This window comes from Crassostrea angulata, chromosome 1, assembly GCF_025612915.1.
Source record: "Crassostrea angulata isolate pt1a10 chromosome 1, ASM2561291v2, whole genome shotgun sequence".
NCBI lineage: Eukaryota > Metazoa > Mollusca > Bivalvia > Ostreida > Ostreidae > Magallana > Magallana angulata.
The window spans coordinates 38,558,896-38,573,558 of NC_069111.1; the positions used below are offsets into that span (position 1 = coordinate 38,558,896).

A 14,663-nucleotide genomic window follows, 5' to 3' on the forward strand; every position below is an offset into this window, starting at 1 on the left:
TGAGAGCCACAAGTTGCAACCTAAAATACATTTGTCCTTGTTTGATTCTACAAAAGATCAACAATTTGTTATACAGAGTTAAAATCAGCGAACAAGCTAACGTCAAGATGATACATCACAATAAAATGAAACCATATGTAGGCGAAATGTTGCCTTGGATGAGGAAGTTTATCAAGAAGAATTAAATACATATAATAACCAAGATATATTGGTCATAGATATGTTATATGCTGTTTATTGTCAAAAGAATATTTTTCATCAATACCTTAGGAAGGAGATGATGTATTTTGAATTCGTATGATAATATATTACCAAGTCGAATACATAATTAATGTATCATAGAAATTTGTCCTGGCCTGGGGTTGGAAATTCAAGGGATTAGAGATTACTTATACATATATAAGTAGAATTATACTTACATGTATCTACTTCTTATGTATCTTCTTACAGTTGTTGTTATCATCGTTGATTAGAAGAGCCACCATAGATCCAGTAACTCTGAAGTTGGCCAAGAAGAGAGGCACAGTTTTCGAATGTACGCATACAGATTGTTCCGAGCATGGAGAACGGATAGCCATGATCAGACATGTGCTGCTTTTAAAAACATACAGCTCAAGTCAAAGTCCCTTTTAAATGCTCTGTTTGCGACTTTGAATCAATGACAGAGAAGGAATTAGTAAAACATACAAAGTGGTACCTTCCCCACAAGAGCCAAGGACAAGGATCATTTGAAGTTATCAAGGGAGAAGAACCTTTAAGTACTTCATTATTGAAGCTGAAGAAATGGGAAAAGGCAACATCAGTTATGTTCTGGTATAATAAACTACAAGAAAAGAAGACAACAGATGACAAAGCAGACAGAAAGTTAAGCAGCGTTGAGAATAGTAAGACTGAACCGGTGGTGGTAGAAGAAAGAGTAGAAGACATTAGAGGGCAGGGCAACTGTTGGGAGTAGAAGATGAGGACTACGCGGGGGTGGTAAGGAAGCATATGGAATCTGAGTTAAATGTAATTCCTTGAAATCACAAATCTTAGTTATTAGATACATATTCAAATATCTAAGCGATGACACGTAGATAAAAAACAAATGAAAAATACTGAAGACAATTTTTTTCCAGAAATTAGTTTGTATTACGTAGATTTACACATTGATGACGTCATGACTTAAAGTTGAATGTCGTGTGAATTTTATCGGAAAGCATTGTAAACATATTCAAAATATAACTAATCGAAGAACTCTCATAAAGTATTGTGGTGTGATTTATTGAGAATTGAACATAAGAATACTGGGGGAGATGTTAGTTTAATCAATCATTCACTAAAAGGTATATAAATTTGCTTTTATTTCTCGGCCAGGCTTTCCTCTGTCGTTGTTTACGATATGAAAATCCGACTAGAACAACACTACCCCGTATATATTGAACTTAAAATTTTATACGTATCGTTAGTTTGATTAATACTTAAATTGAAAAGTGTGCTAGAATCCCATGTTGTGTGTTGTCTTGATGCAATTTGCCGTTTTCCGTGCAAACTAAATAAAGGTTTTACGAGAACCGGATAAATAACTTTTTAATAAGGAAAAAATAGGATTCTAGCAGCGGTTTTGATTAAACTGAGATGTTTTGCTTTCACTTGGTATGTTTATTTTATTTTTGAAACCGCGGGGTAGTGTTGTTCTATCTCATTTTATGTTAAGGAATATACGTAAGCTATTTATAGTTGTCACGTGATAATGCACCAATGTGGCAGTTATGTACTACCCAATTTTATTGCACTAACATCTATTTTAAAGGATAATACTAAGTTTTTGATCTTATTTAAAATAATTATTTAATTTCACGATTTTGAATATAACAGTCAAAATAAGACGCTAAATTGCCCATATCCTTCCTTAACACCCCCGCGTACGAGATCGACCAAGAGACAGATAAGGAGAATGACAAGCCAAGGGAAGGTAATACATGTATAGCTAAGAAAGAGAAGATACTGGACGAGAAATTGAAGAAAATAGATGAAGTATTGAGAATGGTTTCGGAACTATATAGAAACGGTCCAACCAGGGGCTCTCTCCAATTCCTCTTAGAGCACAGACTCCACCCCTGAGGAAAAGAAGCACATCAAGAAGTCCAGTCAGAAGGAAAACAGCTCCCCTTGCCCCCCATACATCTTCCTTTACGAGACACCGTCCCATAAATAAGAGAGCCAACACCTGGCGAGAGATGAGATGGAGGAGAGCCACAACCCTTTTCAAGGATGAAGACCATCACCAAAGAAATTCGTCACCCAAAGTCAAGTCGGTAGTTAAGATTGTTCATAAGTAGAGGTAAAAATATTTGTGTAGATTTTTGGGTTTGGGGGAGGACTTTAGATGTTGTACATATTATATATATCTTCATTAAAGTAGTCCGAGTATCGCGCTACGTCACACCGACATGTAAAATTAGAGCCGCAATAAACCACACTTTTGTTTTCCGAGATGTGAATTTTTTACGGTTTTGGTTCGACTTTTACTCAGCGTTTTTTATATCCGGTAGTTAGCTGTCGTAACAACAAATGGCGAAGTTTAAGGGGAAATTTTGTAAAAAGGGAAGGGACAAAATAAATGAGGCTTTGGAAAGGGGAAGGGAATCACGATGGAGACAAGAAACCGCCTCAGCTGCTAACGTTGTACCAATTATTAGCTACGATCACGAGTATGCTGCATGTGACATCCCCGATCCAAGTCAGCAAATTGAAATTCCTCTTGATGAAAACTTGAAAGAGGGGGAATGGCGTGTAGGACGAAGAGTTGTAGAACTAGGTAATAACAACAAACCAAAACAGACAATATTTGTGTGGACCATACACCGTAATTTTAGTTTATATGCTATGGAATATTATATCTAATTTGTTGTTAAAAATTAACTTAGGAATCTTGGCAGACGGGTCTTGCCAGCTATGCAGTCAGCCCCTCCATCTGAACGATTGCACTGGTGAGAAAAAATTTGGATTAGGACATATGTTGCTGATAAGATGTAACTATTGTCAACTTGTTAATGAGATCCCGACTGGTAGCCGGCATAAAACTATTGCTGGTGGTATTGCTTGGGATGTTAACACAAAGTTGGCAGCAGGTAAGGATAACTTAAAAACTTGGAATGAGACTTTATTTTGATTACAAATAAATAAATCTTAGGGATACATCGGTAAACAAAAGAAAATTGTATTTGATTTTCACAAGAAAATATTATAATGATTGTAGGCATGATAGATGCTGGTCTTGGAGAGATGCATGTGAATAGTTTATTGTATGCTATGAATATTCCAACTATACCACCCAAGAGCATTAAGTGCAGAGAAAGAGAAATTGTACCTCATCTAGCAGACATGGCAGAGGAGACCTGCAGGAAAAATTTGGAGGAAGAAGTTAGATTGTATGTATATTATTGAGTTAACTTTTTAAGATTTGTTTGAATAAAATATTAGTACTATTTAAAAATCACTGACTGCTGTTATTTAATTTTTCCCTCTATATGCTACCACAGAAACCACATATTTAATATATAACCAGAAAATTTGTATTTGTTACTTTATTAGAAGTGATGGAAATTTAACAGCAAGTTTCGACGGAGCGTGGCAAAAAAGAGGCACAGGCCGTGCTTACAACAGTTTGACAGGTTGAGTACAAATTTTGATTTAGTTATTGTCCCGGTGACAAATGAAAATTTGATTTTTAGAATGGGTTACCTAGTATTGGATGTTTTTTACATCCAATGTTTAATCTATTTGATAATGCAGTGAACCACAGAGGTTTTCTCTTGCATAAGACAGTTTTGGTTAATATTATTATAGGACATGCAACTTTGATTGGAGAGTCCACAAAAAAATGTCTAGGGTTTTCCGTGATGAGTAAACGCTGTAGGATTTGTACAAATGCTAAGAAGAAGGGAGCCCCCCCCCCCCCCCCCCCCCCCCGAAAACATGCATGCTCATGCAACTGGACTGCCTCTGCAAAGTCCATGGAGCCAGCCATGGCCTGTGAAATGCTTCAAGACATAATGAATACAGGAAAGCATGTATTTCTAAAATGAAGAAAACAGTATCACTTTTTGATGTGTATATGATAATGTAAAATGTGGTTTTATTTTAAAAAAAAATGATGAATTGAAGGTCAACACTTTGGTCATGGACAATGCTTCTACCACGATTGCGAGGGTCTGTGGATCCTAACATCAGAAAGAAGTGCGATAGTAATCATACTCGCAAAGGTTTCACAGGCAAGCTAGTTGATATGAGTAACACCTTCAACGCATTGAAAAATGTTAAAGTTCGGGGTCATGTGAAGAGATGCTTTATGTATTGTGTCAAACAAAATCAAGGAAAATCAACACAGCTTGAAGATCTGCAAAAGATTGTTCCTCATCTGTATGGTATGTATATACATGCATAAACAGATCTATGCTAAGTTTTGAAACATTACATATAAATACATTTTTAGTACATGTATTAAAGTTCATCTTGTTTAGATCTTGACTACAATTTATCAAATTTGATTTCAGGTGAACATGACAAATGTGGGGTATGGTGCAGGAGTGAAAAATCAGGCTACAAGCCAAGGAATTTGCCATATGGTAAGCCTCTGACAGATCAGCCGTTACGTGTTGCCTTGGAAGATCTTTTTAAAGTATATGTTGGAAAAGTCGAGGAATTGGCCACTTTAGGATCCATGCAAACTAATGAAAATTTTAACCATATGGTAGCAAGCAAAGCACCAAAAAGAATGTAAGTTTACTGAAAAAGAATCACAAGTTCAAGTATTCTAGTAAATAATATTTCATACTACATGCTTTAAGTACATGTACAGGTATTTGAGATCCACACAATTATGATGACAGGTTTTAAGGCGGATCTGAGAGTCTAAAAACAAGAGTTTCTGCCACTGTATGCCAAAAGAATGAGGGTTACAAATATATCACAGAGGTAGAACTGTTAATTGCAGATGCAGTTTAGATTGACAGATTGTTTTAATAACTTTTTTTTTTAGAATTACCAGTTGTTTGTTTTATTGTTGTTAATTTTGATTTCATAAATATTCGATGGCCAGATTGTAATACATGTACACTTACATGTTTATATACCTGTATATCTCGTTACCTAGTGCTACCCAAAATTCCTGCTTATAATATTTATGAATGTATTTTGTTCCATGAAAATGTATCTTTGCAAACTGGTCGTATTGCATAATTTTTCACTTTATTTTTCAGTTGTTCATATATTTGAAATCATGATATTTGTTATTAAATTATTACTAACATATCAAATAATTTCAGAGAGCCTTTATTTTTAACTCCAGCATTCCATGTAATTTTAAATGAATATTTGATTTTTACGTTTAATGCATGTATATCGCTAGAAATAATACATGTTCATGACATTTTAACATGTAATGAATAGTTATCCTTAATAAATTTGAACTACGTGTTAATTTCTATGTAATTGAAGTAATTAATAAATAAGTGTCTTTCTGTCTTTTAATTAGCTCAACAAGAGGTGTCAGATGTCTCCCGGAAGATTTACGGTAAAATACACCACAAAACTGGCAAATTCATTAAAAAGGAAGCGATTACTTCAAGCCCAACGCAGTGCCAAACGAAGACGTCTAGAACTGAAGAGTGAAAGGTTATCAAAAGATGCTACTCACTCAGTGCTTGAGGGTAAATAAAATACATGTACCGGTACATGTACTTATTTCACACTGTATGTAATGGCAATTTTTGTAAAGCTAGAGCATTTCATATTATGATTGCATAAAAGTTGTTCCAAATTTGTTTAAGGTGAAACCTACAGCACCAATATTGGATTTGATGAATGTACTGACATACAGGACATCACCATTCCGTCAAAAGAGTTCTCCGTAGACAGCAGTTCCTTGATTGTTTTTGACCTAGAAACTACAGGATTAGGTTAGTTTGTAGTAACCTTTGTTATGTATGCGTAATTGATATTTGATTACAAATTATTTGGAAGGATAAGTGAACTTTTTACATTATATTGCAGCAAGAACATCAGACATCCTCCAAATCGCTTGTGTGTGTGGGGATAGAGAGTTTAGCGTCTATACAAGACCAACCTGAACTATCAGTATTGGTGCCTCAGCTGCCACAGGATTAACATATTATGGAGGAGTTCTAAAGCTGAAGGGAGAAGCTGTTGATTCGTTAACAATTTTGGAAGGACTTGAACAGTTTATTGCATTTGTTTCGAGTTTTCCAAAAGCAGTTTTGATTGGACATAATATCATAAGTTTTGACATCCCTGTGCTTATGCATAATCTTTTCAAGCACAACCTACTTGAGAAATTTCAAGATGTTATTTTTGGATTTGTTGATACTCTCAAGTTGTCCAAAAGGATTTATCCAAAAGCAGAAATGGGTAATTACAGGCAAGAAAACCTTGTCCAGAAACTTCTGGGAGAAACATACAATGTGCACAATGCAGCTTCAGACGTAGAAGTTCTCCAAAGACTTTTTCACGAAAAACTTAAAGTTAACTGTAATGGTGAAGATCTTGTTAGACCGTCTTATTACAGCTGCAAGTCATCGTTAGAACCTCTTGTTAAGATGAAAGTTATTTCTGCAGCAACTATGAGTAAGCTAGTGGGACTTTTCTTGAATTTAGCCAAGCTTAAAATTATTCACAAGCGTGACCCCAACAATGGCATAAGAAATGTTTTCAGTGACCCAATTGCTAATTCAAGAAGATGCAAGGTGTCAAAATCAAAAGCAGTTATTGAGAAAGTTGTGCAATATCTTTCAAACATCTGAAATGCTTTTAGGCATTTTGTACACTGAAGCTTATTAGAAATTTTGTTTTACACATGTTTTTGTCAAGGTTTCAATCAAATACAAGAATGTAAAATTTTTAAAGTGAACTGTGCAATTTTTTATCGCTTCTAGATATTATGGTTGAATCAAAAGCTTTTCTGCAGCTTGTATGAAGGCAGTTCATTGTAAGTGGTATTGAATTAAGATCATGTAAATTTTTGTGACTAAACATGCACTCATTTGCTTTGACCTGTTGGTATAAAATGCATATGGTAATGAGAAAATATTCATTTAATTTTCTTGTGGTATTTACCATGTTCCATTTGCATGATGAATTATTAAGGCATTGTATTTCATTATGTACAACATGTAATTTATATTGTATTATATGTGTTGCACAATCGCTAAAATAACATACCCTGAAAAGTCATTAAAATATTGTTAATTGAGAAATTGCAAAGTTTTATTTCATTCTATCTATTTTTAAACTTAAATTAATTGTGAAAACTTGTAAACATTTTAAATAAACTCAGATTTCATGTACATTGGAAGAAATGATATTTCATGATTTTTGGAAGAAAAAAAATTTGGGGGGTATACTTGTTATATAGTCTATTACACAAAAAGTAACATGTCAACATATATTTTTTTTAAGAAAATTTCTTTTCTAAGATGCTAATCTGTGAAATAAAATCAATTAATTTCACTTTGAGTCCATAAAACTTGAAATATAACCCGAATTTATCTCTGCAATGTAAAATTTTGCAATTTATTTTGACAAATTTTGCCTCATATATGACACATTAGAAGAAAATTTATTAACATTTTTCCAAAAAATGATTATATATGATTAAATGAAATGTATATGTTCCATTCAGCATATGAGACTTCATTTGTTATGGAATAAATAATAATTCACGAGAGGAAATTGAGAATATATATTTTTTCAAGAATGTCAAAACATGGGTGCAATGGATGACATCCAATAACAAAAAAATAAGCATGTGGACCTATCTTTTTTTTTTCATTTATCAGTTTCTAGGATGCATGACTATCATTTAAAACCAAGTTTACAAAGTTTGAGCCCATTTAGTGCCGAGTATAGGACTACCTTAAGATGAAGATTTAACCAGGTGTCTCCAAATAGGTCATCTTCGCTGTATTGTTTGAAATATGATATATTGTTTCTGCTGTTGCCTCTGTGTATATATTGATGACTATATTCCTGTTTAGATGTAGGCATGTACTATATTGTTTGGTAGAGCCTTCTTATGTATAATTACATCCAGTTACTGATTACAAAGTGTGGAGAAATGTTTTTAATTACTTATTGTCACTGATATTTGGTGTGTTTAAATTATGGTCTATTATTGTTACTTCAGGATTTACAGGGATCCTGACTTTTTTTTAATTCTGTGTCAGAGTTTTTACTAGTTTTTCTTATGTAATAAAATTAGTGTAAAGTCGGGTATTCAGTGACGACTGACCCCGCATAGGTGTAATTAACGACGGTTAATCACCGAAAGGTTCTGGTTATGAGATATATCCTGTTATATTGTTCATATTTTAACCCTTGTATAGAACCTCATTTGATTTGATATTTTTTGTTAGCAGGATTGCATGTATATTATATTTTCTCTCCGACGAGACTTTTGTTGTTGGGTCGGCCAATGTGTTTGATTTTATTTGACAATATTTTGTCCAGTTATTTGTATTGTCTGTGATATTATTTTGAGAGTCTGTTAGTATATTTGTTCTCATAGTATTGATTCATTATTCCTAATTTATAAATATTTTTCTCAGTTGTTATGATGAATATATGAATGCATAGATGTGATTAATTATTTTCAGCATTTTGTGAATGATGTGATGTCTATTTATATTGTCTTTGTCTTTTGAGTGAGTGTACAGTAGTGTCTTTATGTGTTGTCAGTTGTATTGATATCGTATAGATATAAGGTGGTGGAGATGTATTGTTAAGTGTTAAGTTCATGGGGACATGAACATTTTAAAAGGAGGGCAGTGTAATGATGTACCCCCTCCCCCCTCTACTTTTTATTTTATGACAATAATGTTTGATGACACAGTCTTACTTATTGTTTCATCTATGACAGTGTTCAATGAACTATACTGAGTCAATAACTGTAATATTTCACTATTTTGTAAGAGCTTGGAGCGGGTTGATATTTCTATCAAATAGAGTCAATGACTGTAATATGTTTTTGTACATGGTGGTGATTTGGAGCGGGTTGATACAGTATTAATACATCCAGAGCTTGATACTAAATAGTTGCATGTATGCAATTTGTTTTTACGTTATATTTTTGTGTTATGATATAATAAAGTTTAGAATATGAGTGGTAGCATGTGTAAACAGTGTCGAGAAAATTCGGACTGTACACGAATTCGTTATTACGTTTTATTTCATCTTGATTGTTGATAAAGATGATATTATTTAGTTGTCCTTATGCTATGTCTTATCTATGTAAAATGATGTTACCTTTGTTATATGGCCGGGAAATTGCATGTATATGTTCATGAGCAGCCACATGTTTTCCTGTCTGCTCGCTTCCGGTTTAGCTCGATGTCTATATAGTCGATAAACATGTGCTTGAGTATTGATAATTAAATGATGTTGATTCTTGAGTTAACATTGTGTATTGTTAAAACTATTGATTGAAAGTTGTTTGGTATATTTTATACTTAATGTTTTGATTGTGATTGATTTTTATGTTACGTTGTATACTGTGAATGGAAGTTGTTGAAACTAGAAAACTGACCAGTCAGGAAGGGCCCCGCTATGACAATTAATATAGAGAATAAAAAAAAAAACTTTGAATTCCATCCTCTTTATATTACAATGATGAAAAATAAATGCCTGGCAGAAGATGTAAAGAACTGGAATATATTGGATCTCGTGATTTGTAGTTGGATATGATTTTCATCCAGCAATTAAAGTGTTTTTTTCTTAAGCCTTAGTGAGGGGATAAAACACACAAGTTGGATAAAAATCATATTATACTACAAATCATATGAGATTCTATTTATCCCATGTTTTATACACCACAATCAATGTTTACACTGTTTATAAAACTCCACATTATTTTACTTCATTATGCCTACGCAAATTCCATTGTAAAGTCACAGCTGTGGGATATCAAAAAAATATCCAATGAGTCATCTCCACGGCATAAAGGGGGTTAACATGGGATGAAATAAAATTTGTTAAAAAAGCAAAGGATTGATACCAATGCAATGATGCCTAGGCTTTGCCTCAACTTTAAACAAACATCACTTGCAGACACATGTGTACGGTAATACATATAACAAATAAAGACAGACCTTAGATTTTCTGAAACAGGCAAGATAATTAATCCCAGGGAATTAATTATCCTGCTCTCATCCATTTATTGAATTTAATCAGGGCTTGCAGAAGGAACATTTTCAGGTACTATTCTGAAGTTTCCTTAAATATAAACATAGCAACCAAAAACAACAACAACACCAAAACATCCATTAAAAAAGAAAAAAAAAAACAGAATAAAAAAACTGATATCTAATGAAAAAAAAAATTAATTTATTGTAATTCATATATTTTACAGAATATAAGTATTTGGACTAGAATGAAATATATTCTTTATCAAATACCATCCTTTAAACTGAGGGGTAAAAATTTTAGGGTGCAGCTCATGGAATGAGAGTTTAATTTGCTTCAAAACAAACATCAGTGCAGACAAAGATGTTCATTAATCTCGATATGACAGATAGCGATAAGCCTCTAAATTTTCTGCAACAGGCAAGATAATTAATCCCAGGGGGTTAATTGTTCTGCTCTCTCATCCTTTTCTTCTTAATTAACAATAAGATTTTTTTCAGAAATGACAGAATGAGGTTATTATCTGATTACCTGTTAAAATTAACAGTATTAAGGCAGAAAAAAATAAAATAAATAATTAAAAAATAAAATTGTAAAAAAGGATATCTTAATATGTATCTTGATTTTAGAATTCAATAAAATTATCATAAATCATTGTGTACGGTATTTTAACCGAAATAAAATATGAATATTAATATATTTTAAATCCATATTTCAAAGAATGTACACAATACTACATTCAAAATTGACCTTAACTTCAAAACAAAGTTCATTTGCAGACACAAGCGGTGCAGTAATTAATCTCAATGTGACAGATAAAGATAAAGCTTAGGATTTTCTTCCTGTGGAAGGTTAATTAATCCCAAAGGACAAATATTGCACAGCCTTCCATGTATACAATGGTAACATTCTCAGCAGTTATCTCTCTTTCCCCATTCATTCTTATGCATAGTTAGGAACATACCCCACCACCCCAGCTCCAAACCAGAAGACATAGAGAACCAAACTCAGCATCAAAATATGTATTTCTGCCTACTGAACTACCATACCAAATTTGAACTTGATTGGGCAACCATAAAAAAAGTTATTAGAAAAAAACAGGAAATTTGTGGACGGAAGAGAGACAGACGGACGGACAGAAGAACGGACGGACAGTGATTACTATCGGGCACCCTCAAATCCTTGCGGGGCCCTAATTATAAATTTATCGATAAAGTAGTGTGGTTTCCAATATTACACGTTAGGTGGCGCTAGTCAAATGCGACTTTTTTTGGTTATCATATCACATATCACTATTTTGATCACATGATCAATTATTGATTTTTGCTGCTGAATGTTTTGTTTGTTTGCTCATTAGTATAAATATCGAGATCTATTGTCTGTACTTGACTTCTGACTCCTTGATTATAGAGAGCAGTTGGTACGTTAAGTCGTTCCAATTTATTTTTTATTTTTATTTATTTTAATTTATTTTATTTATTTAACTTAGGGATTAATATTCTCATTTATTTATATGATCGGAATATCAACTATGCGGTGATTTAATTGCGAGTTGTTATTTCCGTGAATTTTATTGAGTTAGCAGATTTTAAGGAAATTCTTAGATTTTTAATTTGATTGAAATTGGTTAAGATTTTAAAGTATTTTTGATTCAGAATTAATTTTGAAAAAGTAGATTTATTTAATTATTTTTGGCGATCTTTGGGAAATTATTTTCTTTAGTAATATTTTTCTTTTGGGATTTATTGATGAATAAGTTATAGGAATAACCAATATTGTATATCAAAACAGTAAATTAACTGTGATATGCATCCGTGGTTCTGTTTTTGCCTATATAAGTAGGGTAACCATAATGACAACACAGTAATTTAACTGTACGTTCATGTTTTGGTTGTTTATAAATTTTCTTATTTAATAATATGTTGATAGGTTAACCATAACGGTGAACCAGTGAGTAATTTAACTCAGTTCACCAAATGGTACAGTAAATCCTGGTCTGCATTTAATCAAATGTCACATAACGGGATTATTTAATAAAAGTTATTCCCCTTTGCCCATCCTTATATTTTTGGGAGGTTTTTAAATGAGGGTTCTGGTGATACATTAATGATTTTTAATTTGTTAATTATATGTGTAATTAAGGCATGAATGAGTGTGAGAGTGTAATTATAATTATATTATTACATATGTTGTGTTTTTGATTAAATTTAATATTATCATCTTGAATAAATCTTGATTATTTATTTGAATTAATTCAGGAGTTCTGCACAGATCCGACTGGTATTGACTTTGTTTATAAATTTTTGCGTAATTTTAAATATCTTACAATGCTGCTGCGCTACATTGAAGCTTAATAGGTTAGCGATAAATTACAGCTACCCGTGAGTATTACACATTATATGCTTTAACACTATACATCCATTTTGGCCCTCCCCTAGAGTCAAAACCCATACTCAAGGGGACATGAAATTTAAACTTTTAATAGAAGACTTCCTGGTTAACAGGATTATAAAGTCAGTCTTTCTTACATATGTGCGAGAGTAGAGAATTAAGAAGATTTTGAAAACATTATATGCATTAACACCCAAATTACACCACAGACCTTCAGCCTTGAATAGGGTGCCTTGAATTTCGCAATTAAAGTAGAGGAGTTCGTGGAAATAACCATGCTTTCAGTTTTCTTCCCACTTGTGTGGGAGTTAAGAAGAAGATTTTCTAAGATTAAATACATTTTACCATATTGCTATAATGGTCCCACCCTAGGGTCTAAACCCCTGTCCCAGTGGTCATGAAATTCACAATTTAGGTAGAAAACTTCATGGAAATCATAACCATGCATTTAGATTTTAACAATTATATAAGGTTGTAGAGAAAGAGATTTTCTAAGATCTAATACATTTTACTAAATGGCCGTATTCGCCCCACCCTAGAGCTTAAACCCCTGACAGAGGGGCCATGAATTTCACAACTTTGGTAGATGGAAGCACTGTTAAGGTTTACTGTGTGGTCGCGCCGACCAGAAAGTACAGGAAATGTGAACTATGACATACAAAACGCCGTCCGCTAAATCAAGTACACCGCCAAATGTAAAATATATAAGTAGATAAATAGGTACAATCAGAAATGCGCTAAATCAAATCCATGGAAACTTGTTAAAAAATCATATTCCGCCAAATATCGTACACGCTAAATATACTACGTTTACAGTATAGAAACGATAAGGCCTCGCTTCCATTCTGTCGGAATAGTGCCGCATGTGATTATTGCGTTTTACAGTTTTTGGAGACACTCAATGATTAGGACGTTAGCATACTTCAAGTGTTCGTTAGTTATTCCGTCTTCTCCAGGTGCTTTGTGTACTTTGAGTGAAACTAGTGTGTCTTTATATCTTCCTTTGTTATATTATAATATAGAGTTTTGTCTAATGCCGTGTATTGGTCTTTAATGTCGGATTAACGATTGGAAATATCCTTCTTAAAAGGAGCATCAAAGTTCTTATCCTGAAAAAGCGGTAAGTGTCCTCGTAAAAATCGGCAAAAGCGCCTGCGACACCCTCCGGATCGGTTTGATTGGTACCGTGTTTGTTGCATATTTCTGGATAAATCCTAGAGGAGCTTGGTCGTCTTTGTTTAACAAGGCGCCAAAATAGCCGAAGGTCGAGCTCGGCAGGTTCGTCAATTTCACGATAGACAGACTGCAGGTATTTGTCATGTTCCGTATTCAAAGCGTTTCGGAAGACACGTTAACGTTTGGTGTGTTTGTATTCTCGGAAAGACTGAAATTGCACTTCTCTTGGTCTTCCTTTAAGTACCGACATTCGACGCAATCTTCTCTCTTCAAGTTGCAGGGTCTTGACGTTTTTCGTCCATCCTGGTTTTGTGAATGGGTTTAATCCTGATTGAGAAATGGTATGCAGTACAACGATCGTAAGTTGCGAGCGCCTCGTGTGTCGCCTAGTGCCATGCTGGGAGCTTGTTTTCTGATATACGTAAAAAATGCACATGTAGATAAGTGATCAGAGGTCATAGATATTGAACCTTGTTCATCTTTTGAGAAATCATGTGGCCAAGTTTTGGCTTTAGAATTGATTCCTGATGTTATCACAGACAAAGACAGTTGAAAATGTAAATTTATGAAGATACAAATGGTAGTTTGTATTTGTTTTATCTGTCATTTTATAATGAGATTTTTTTTCGATAAAATTTGTTTGTGGTTTTGGATTAAATGTTATGCCTTATATTACTATTAATTCTTTTAACACGTTTGTTATTTGCTTTTGTGCTTTAATAGATACTGAATAAAGACGTGAGATAATCTTAGATTTTAAACTAGATGAACATTTTAAGTTATTAAAGAGAATTTGTAAAATTATTACCGAAAGAAAACATTCCAGACATTGTAAATAAATATAAAAATAGAAAGATATTGAAAGGTTTTTTTAGGTCACCTGAGTCACTCAGGTGACCTATTGCAATTGGTCTTCG

The 14,663-nt window shown here is 33.3% G+C and overlaps 1 pseudogene; it reads left to right on the forward strand.

The window, feature by feature from the left end:
* The first annotated feature begins 2,778 nt into the window (after window positions 1-2,778).
* On the forward strand, window positions 2,779-7,363 carry LOC128191154 (uncharacterized; annotated as a pseudogene).
* The last annotated feature ends 7,300 nt before the right edge of the window (window positions 7,364-14,663 follow it).